A 9,210-nucleotide genomic window follows, 5' to 3' on the forward strand; every position below is an offset into this window, starting at 1 on the left:
ATTATGACTAATTTCGACTTTTTCACATCATTTTGACTTTTAAACCTCATAATTATTACAATGTCATAATTTCAACATTTTATCATAATAATGACGTCAATTATAGTATATACAAAAGATTATGTAAGATTATACAAAATTAAGACTTAGCGTGTTGTATTTATGATTCATCAGCATGATTTTTCATAAAATATTCCACCCAGTGCGAGGCATTAAACTCATGAGACACGAGCGTTTCATCCTGTTTATGCACAAAAAATGAATTCTGTAAATCAAGATCAGTTGCACAATATTCTTTATTTGTCTTTTAGTATTTGTTAATCTTTTACACATAAACATCTAATATAAATAATTTCATTTATAAGTTTCTATTCCCATTAAATTACATGTAAAATGTCATATATTCCACTTTAGCTGGCACTGCAAGGCATCGTTGGCTTCATCATAAAAGCATCAGTGAAGTGCAGATTACATAACTTCATTTCATATATGTTCCATAAGAGGACGAGTTGTATATTAATCATCCCTGCTGTTTGCTTGAACAGTCTGACCCAGATAAATACATATTCATCACTCTTGAGGTCTTCAAGAGAACAGCAAAGCTAAAAACACTGCATGGGCATTATATTCAGATAAAAATATGTGTAGAAATCTAACGCTGTTCACTGCGAGTCTGAGTCGCCCTCTGCTGGTCAGATCTGCTCCCGATCAAACTGCACTTGTGCTGAAGTGCTCTCTGATGGTGGAGAGGATCTATAAAGAACAGAAACACATGCCGAAGGGATCATGAATCCCCTTTCAGTGTCAAAAGTGTCTCTATGGGGAATAAGGAAGAGAGTTACCGGTTTGGCAGGAAACATAAACGAGTGTGTTTGTTTCAGTCTGTGGAAGAAGGATTCTCTCTCACACTCGTCTGCAAAGACAAAGAATCTCACAGGCCCTGAGGGAACATCTGAGGATTCCTCTGATCTCGGCTGAACCCGCTCGTCCCGCTGCTCTGTCTTATCACGTCTATGGCTTGACACGTTTCGAACCCTCACAATATCACTGAACGTCACTTTTCTGCATTTTATTAGTTTTCTCTTCTCTGCAAAACACTGAAAAGAAAATGTTCTCATTATCCTGTGGATGTTATGATACTGTACACACACACACACACAGTTTGAGTATTAATCACCTTTTTCCCAGCAGGGGACAGAAGGACAGGTCTGGTGTTCACAGGTGTTCTCTCCTGCACTGATCTCAAGGAAACAGATCTGTATTAACTCAGTCATGTGATCTACTGTAACTGACACACGCAGAGAAACATGTACCTGATGCCACACCTGAGGCCGAGCGTTCAGAGGACACACGTACAGGAGACAGCCTGAGAAATACAGCATATCATCTTTCAGATCAGCACACGTGTATAAAGCAGTGGTCACCAGAAATATTTTATAGAAATACTGAAAATCAAATATTACTGAAAGATTTTCTAAGCATATTGTGTAGTTGTGCTTGGAGTCCAGTGTTTTATTTGTGATGAAACATGACAAATTGTGACAATTTTTGGCCAGAAATTATGAAAATATGCAAAAACAAGAGAGAACAAACAAAATATTAATAAATATTATGTTGTAGTCAATGAATGCATTTTCCTGTCAGTTTTTTGTTTTTCTGTGCATTTTTTTATTTTTGCATGGTAAAATAAAATCTGTAGCTATAGGTTTGTCAAATAATTTTGTCAGATAAATAATTTAACCAAGTTTAATGTTTTGTTCTTTAATATTAATTTTGAAAAAATATATAAATATTAATATAATACATTAAAATATATTAAATATTAATATAAATTTGTAGGGTATTTGAAAACAAATCTCCTCTTTTGGACACTGCAACTACAGTCAAACCTAAATTTATTCAGACATATTGAACATTTCATTCATTAACGGTATATAAAAATAATGGTAATAAAATATGACAAGATCTCAGAGTTAAACTGTGTCAGAAAAAAAATCATCTTAATTATGTCAGATAACACTTAAGCAAAACATGGTCAAAGTGTCTGAATAATTTTTGGTTCCAAATTTGTATCAATTTTACTGGTATTTCACTGAATGAAGAATTTTTAGGTATAATATGTCACAGTTTACTTTATTTTGCTATCCTCACTTACAGAAATGAACTATAGTGTCCTGAACACCCTAGTAAAAATATACCAAAAATGTCTGAATAATTTTTGGTTTGACTGTGTATATTTTATATATATATATATATATATATATATATATATATACACACATAAAGTTCTTTCTGGTTCTCGAATCTGATTGGCTGAGAGCCATGTGATATTCTAGTGATAACCATTTCACCGTTTGCATCACTCCGCTTGAAGGGACTGTCATGGCGGCCGAGCAAATCCACCGTATTTTTACAAATACTCCACTTGTCGTACAAACCGTAGTTTTAAGAGTTTAGTCGATAATGTAGTTGTTTAGACCTGAAATATGTGACTCATATTTAATCATAGCGCCTATTTTATGATTTGTTTAGATGTTTTCGGAGATGCGAGCTCCAGGGCGTCAGCGGTCGTTCAGTGCTCGAGTACCCGCCGAGAACAGCTTCATCTCAGCCAGTGCTTTGGGGATTTGCCGCTGTCTTTTATAGTTGTTAAACATGAGATATAATTCATTTTGGGTACATGAAACGGGAAATCTTTGGTCTTATTAATCTATTACTTGTTCCAGAGCAAATCAAACTGGGCTTTGTTAAATTTAATAATTTAATATTAAGGCTATATTTAATCCTACAGGGCATCCTGTAGAGCACTGCTTTTGTACGCTTGACTGAATTGTACAATTGTGTTTATTTCCTTGTCATTTATAATAGCTATTGTTGTTAATATAAATATTATTTTACATAAATATGTTGTATTCAGTATTGAGAAAGAGTCCATTAGTTTTACGAGTGAAGTCGCAAGTCGCAAGAGGCTTTTAAACTGAAAGGGACTTTTGTAAACACAGGACATTGTTTTAGCGCTGTTGTGGAAAATTCCCTTAACTGTAAAAAGGACAAATACAAAGATCGCTTTCCTCAGCGGACATTCAAACTGATTTTTATAATGAATATAATATTATGGACATCGAACTGAAGAGTGAATGTTTTATCAGACACAGGTAACGCTCGCTCAGGCCATCTCTCTCTCTCTCTCTCTCTCTAATACTGTACAAAATACAATGAGCTTCAATGAAGCGACTCAACATTCATTCGTTACTAGCTCTAAAGTGATGTTTTATAATTAGTCACAGTCGTAGCCATGCAAAAATATGGCTGTAGATCAACACACTGTGATTACCTACAGTCGAACCACAGCCGTGCTGATATACAGCCATAACACACGGCTACGGGTGCGATATTGTTCATATATACATACATATATATTTGAATAGTCATCATTTTAAACTAAGTTTTTTAAATAAATTGTTTAAAAAATGCTCTTAGACTTCTCAAACCCATCGGTGTAAATATGTGTGTATAAAAGCTTTACCTAATGGGTGACAAAGAAAATTCTTTCTCTCTCTCTTCAGCAGGGTCTAATGACAGTTCTGCAGGAAATGAACGAGAAACAGCCTTTCATGCACTGAACCGTTTGAGTGAAATGATCAGATCTGAATGAAACGCAGCCATGATGACACACCGAGAATGGAGGAGAGGTTTGGAAGCGGCTGCAGAGCGATATCCTGCGCGTGACTGAGATCAAGAAGAGTGGAGTTCTTCACACCGTTCATCAATCCATCTGCAAGTAAAGCACTTCCTCCATCTGAGAGACACACAAACAAGTTCAATGAAAACACTAGAAACACTGTATTTAATGAATTGTACTGAGATGAAGGGCTTTGGCTTGAATTAAGAATTATCATTCCAAACCCATATGCTGTTATTTTTTCTGTGGGATCCCAAAGGAAACACTCTGAAGAATCTTTAGCATCTTATAGAAACTGCATCTTGGAACAATTGTAATGTTTGGGTGAAGTAAACCACTAACGTATTAATTATACCATAATTGTCAGCTCTGCGAAACTCCTCGATGGATGAAAGCGTCGAGTCCTCATCTGAAGCTGGAGAATCGACATCCAAGCAATCCAATAGGAAGCTGGAGACACCGGAGGGCATCACTATACCTGCTCAGTGACAGAGAACGGGTTTCACAGTCCTGTGAGGAAACAAAACCGCACAAAACACTGAACTGGGAGCTTCAGAACCAACTTGTGGAGTCCTGGCTGAAGTCCTCGGAGGCGCCGGCAGCAGACGTGCCCTGCTGAGAGCAGACGAGAGTATAGTTACGCTCTTTATCCTCCGTACAGCTGTCCACAACAACTCCTAGATAGAGTTCAGTCAGTGACATCAGAGCTCTCGTACCTCGCCATGAGCTAAAGTCAACGTTCCTCCATTCAGACATCTTCCATCTGCCTTCATTACTCTGAAACTTGAAATGCACACAATATGACAACAGAAATGAAGAAACATTATGCACAGAGTTAGTATGGTCCACTCCCATATGTTGAGTTCAAGTCCTGCTGGGAAGTTCGTATTTACTCTTACCACTTTGTGCTGGCGTTCACATCAGAATGATCATATTTATTCTTTAGCTACCCTAAATTTCCACCCAGGCCCTCTAATAATTTGTAATTATTACGTACACTAATTTGTGATCGCCTCAGTCTGCGATAAAACTCAAATGAAACAGGCTGCAGACTTCATCCCTGTATTATAGTCTGCGTTATTCCGCATGTTCATCCATAGCAGCACAGCGACAGCAGCAGAACATGTGTACATTTATTGATAGATTGTTTTGATATCTGCATCTGTGAAGTTCTTTGTCATAAATGCAGTTTACTTAATATAATGTGGGAGGCATTCAAGACGGTTTCCTATCCACTGTCAAATCTGGGCTTATTATTTATGATAATTATTTATTATAATTTTTTATTTATTCTTGCTATAGTTCATACTTCAGTGTAATAAAAATCTTAAAAGTTGTTATAATATTCATTTTATAATAAATCCAAAAGCAAAACACAAAAAAAGAACTATATAAGGGCGTGGAAATGGCAAATAAGCTAATGAGTGTTCCTCTGCAGCCATCTACTGGTTATAGTGGTAATTTCATGTCATGCGTTTTTCTTTGACTACCTTGTGAATCGACGCCCCCAGTGCACGACTGCCACCTTGTGGATAAACTAATTACTGCAAAAACATTTAATGCGCATGTGTGATCTACAAAGTACATGCAGTAACTAAAATCCGGCGGTGCGCGTACAGTACGCACATACTCTTCTGATGACGAAATTCGTATGTGTAAAAAGTGAAGTATACTTTGGGCTTAAAGCATGACACATTTTCCATATTATCTACAAGAATTAAAATGTATTTAAATCTTCTTTAAAGTTAATTTTACTGCACAAATGCAGAGTTAAAAAAAATATGTGTTTAAAACATTAGGCCTACATGCGTTTAAAAAATATTTTATATTGCCAGTAATATAAAGTTTGTCTATAATCTTAATGTAGATATTAGCTGGTTATTTAAAATGATTAGAAATTAATTCAATATTCAGGGATTGACTTGATTAGTAGGCTAGTGTTGTTCATGCCCACATTAGTATACAAACAATATATTATTATGAAATCATACCCTCATTGGGGGCTGAGCCCCGCTAATAATGAAATCCTAGAATCACCCCTGGTGTAAAGTAAACAGTCCTGCTGAGCAAACATTTCATAATATTTAATAACAACAACTCATGATTCGTTCTGCTCGGCAGGTGTAACTTTACTAGAAATCGTGTTGTAAATAATCGCACCTGTCTTTGTTGCATCCATATCCTTTTAACTTAGAAAGCTGGCGACCTCGACGAGCACTTCGACTGCGTTTAGCGCCGTGTGTTTGGAAATCTAGGAGTTAAAAATGACATTTATAACGAGTCGCTGATTAAGGCAGAATTAAGATAAACACGCGAGTCTCGTACAGGAGAATGGCGGGGCAGCTGCAGCTCTCATCGGCGTGACTTTGCGCCCGGCGCTGCTTGCTCTGGAGGATCTCCTGACAGTCATGCTGGAGCTATCGAGCTGAGACACACTTTTACTCTATAACACTGAAATCAGCATCGCTACTTTATTACCGGTAGTCCTGTCCTTAAAGTGGGCGTGGTCCACGCTCGAGGAACGTAACCAAGCAACGCGAGTAACTCATTAGTCCTAAAGTTACTGCAAAATAGTAATCACTATAACGCTATTTTTAGTGCTCGTCTAGCATGGGTAGAATAATAATAAATGTGGGGTTATTTCTTCTTTATTAAACAACTTAAAACACTAATACAAATAATCGTTCTTAATGTTGAAGAGTTTATTTGACAAAATATTGAAAGAAAATGTGCTAATAAAGGCAATAGCGATAGAAAAATATCAGGAACATTTGGAGGAGTCGTGACAGGTTTGGGAATTACTTTTGGGGTTTCTGACATTGTTCTCAGTGGAGTAAAAAAACATTCATATTCAGAATATCATTATCGTATATATTTCCCTAATCTATACATGTTTCCCATTGTGTTAAGTTATTTTACCACACATGAAAGTGTGTTTGAAAACAGTGTTTTGGGTGCATGTTGGTTTAGATATTGGCATGAAAGGCCTATACTGTCTCTCTGTCTTTTCTCCGCTGAAGTTAGTGTGTCTCTTCTCAGCTTTGATCAAAGGAAGAAGTACAGTGAGTTTCAGATTACTGTAACTGAGATTACAAACTTTACTGCATATACCTGTAGCACTGACATTAATTGAGTAAATTTGGTAAATTTGGCCTGGTTAAGCAGCATAATATGGTTACAGTTTTTATTAAGTTTATATTATGAAACATCATTTCCATGTTGTCCTCTCCGTTAGGTTAACCTGTTTAACCTGTTTTGGGGTGGGAATAGTAGGAAGTGAAGAGAAAGAAGTGAAAGTTTGCTGTTGTTTTTCCGACTTCATTTTGGATAACTCTAAACTTTTAACTTTATTGTGTTAAGTAAATGTTTTAAAACATTGGTTCCATGTGTTAAGTGTAATTTAATTTTTTTGATTGTTTTTTGATTTTCATCATTTGGACATCAAAATCGAGCTTCTCCGGTTTCATCTCATTGTCCATTAGGACGCAAAACACACAAGATCTTGAAAGATTGAAACAAGGTTGGTCTAGTCTAATGGCACTAATGTACAGTTTGCTGTAACTTGTATTTGAATTTGCCATTAAGTGACTCATTGAAATGAAAACAGCCAAACTGAAACTGAAACTAGGCGAAAACTGAAAGTATATATATATATATATATATATATATATATATATATATAACTGTAAATGTAAATTATTTTTTAGACTTTGTTTGGAATAAAAACACGTGAGCTTGTGATTATTTAGGCAAATCCGAGTCGGATGTTACTTTGACGTGCTTTACTTTAATAAGCTATAGAAAACATGAATGAACATTAGGGTACAACAGGGCTAAAGGCACACCGGGGTAAAAAGCGCATTTGACTTTATTCTCTTTTAAACCACTAGATGGCACAAAAATTCAGCTCAGTACTTTTCTTAACATCGGCTTTTCAAGATGCATGGGAAAATTTGGCTGATCTTTGATGTGATCGCAGACAGCAAGATTAAAGGCACAATATGTAAGACTTTTGCAGTAAAATATCCAAAAACCACTTGGCCAGTGTTATATATTTTGTTCAGTTGAGTACTTACAATATCCCAAATGTTTCCAACTATTTGTAAATCGTGAGAAAATTGTGATTTTATAATTTTATAATTGTGATGTTATATTCAGTTTTATTTAGTAGAAACCATGGAAACACCAAAGACGCTTTAATATGTTACATGTTTTAATTTAACAACTGTTTTGATATATTTATAGACAGAAAATGAATTATTGTTATATAGCTCAACATGTTAAATTTTAGTGTTTAAATCAAGTTTTCTTGATTTACCGAGAGTACTCGGTAAAGACCTCAGAGAAAAATACTATTAAGTAATACAGCATTTTCTCCATCATACAATATGTTTTAAAATGAATTGCATGCCATTTATCAACACAATCATCCAGCATTTAATGTGATATTGTAAAATGGATCTATCTTACTGCATTGTGTAACAGTGTCTCACAGCAGCCGCCGAGCGAACGCACAGAGTAACGTTATAACATTATTTTCAACACACTCAAATGTATCTAATATGATAAACAGAGCTGCGTTACCTCATACTCATGACCGGAAAAGCGGCAGCGGCGCCGGCGACTGTGTCATAATAAAAGTCCCGCTGCTCGTGAGGCGTGTGTTGATCAATCGCTCCAGCTCCTCGTTCAGCTCCACAACACTCGCTCCTGCTCTGCTTCATACTACAGTAACGTTAATAATCACAGCCATGAACATGATTTCTTCCCGAGTCCAATCCCTATTCTTTTCCATTGGTTGTGATGTGAGGACCACATGTCTCAAGATTCCACACTCAAACTTGGCATCATCAAGCTACGCCTTTGTTTTGAACAGGCCTCTAGTGACCTCTAGCAGTGAAAAAACTACATATTATAGCTTTAGGTTGATTCTGATATAATTTGATCTAATATTTAATGTTTTTTAAATTGTTGTAAATTTAAATAGCAAATGAGAATAGATTTTTATTTTCTATATTTTGAGACAAAGGTATTGTTAATGATTTTCAGTTTTGTACAAAGTAATTAAAGCAACAGTTTTTCAATAATGGAAGAATATGTAAAAGTATGGTATTTGGGGTGAAAGGCACAATAATTAATTTGTAATTAATTAACAGCTGACTTTTCCATTTTTTGACATTACAACTTAAGATTCGGATGGTAAATATCATATATTAATCTGTGTTCACCTTAGAGATAAATCACCATATTCATAATGAAACCATTATATTTAAAAAAAAAAAAAAAAAAAAAAAAAAAAAAGATATTAATTATATCATATATTTCTTTGTTACTACTATAAACCTATATAAATTATTATGGGATCTCATTCACTGCTTTCAGAATCTTTACTTTTTAAATAATTTTGTTTCTGTATTTTTAAAATGAAAATTTTAATGACAGTATATGTATTGAACAAAAAATAATTATTTTATTAATCAAAAACAGAAAATAGCACAAACCTTGCTAAAGTGAATGTTTTGAACAAG

General features: G+C 35.2%; 1 long non-coding RNA gene across 1 annotated transcript; it reads right to left on the reverse strand.

The window, feature by feature from the left end:
- Positions 1 to 444: 444 nt before the first annotated feature.
- LOC137012033 (uncharacterized) lies at positions 445 to 1,370 on the reverse strand. Its single transcript, XR_010893533.1, has 3 exons — positions 1,178 to 1,370; positions 843 to 1,097; positions 445 to 753 (listed from the first exon to the last, which is right to left on the reverse strand). It is a non-coding gene; the product is annotated as an uncharacterized lncRNA (long non-coding RNA).
- Between the last annotated feature and the right edge of the window lie 7,840 nt (positions 1,371 to 9,210).

The sequence above is a fragment of the Chanodichthys erythropterus genome, chromosome 22 (assembly GCF_024489055.1).
Source record: "Chanodichthys erythropterus isolate Z2021 chromosome 22, ASM2448905v1, whole genome shotgun sequence".
Classification (NCBI taxonomy): domain Eukaryota; kingdom Metazoa; phylum Chordata; class Actinopteri; order Cypriniformes; family Xenocyprididae; genus Chanodichthys; species Chanodichthys erythropterus.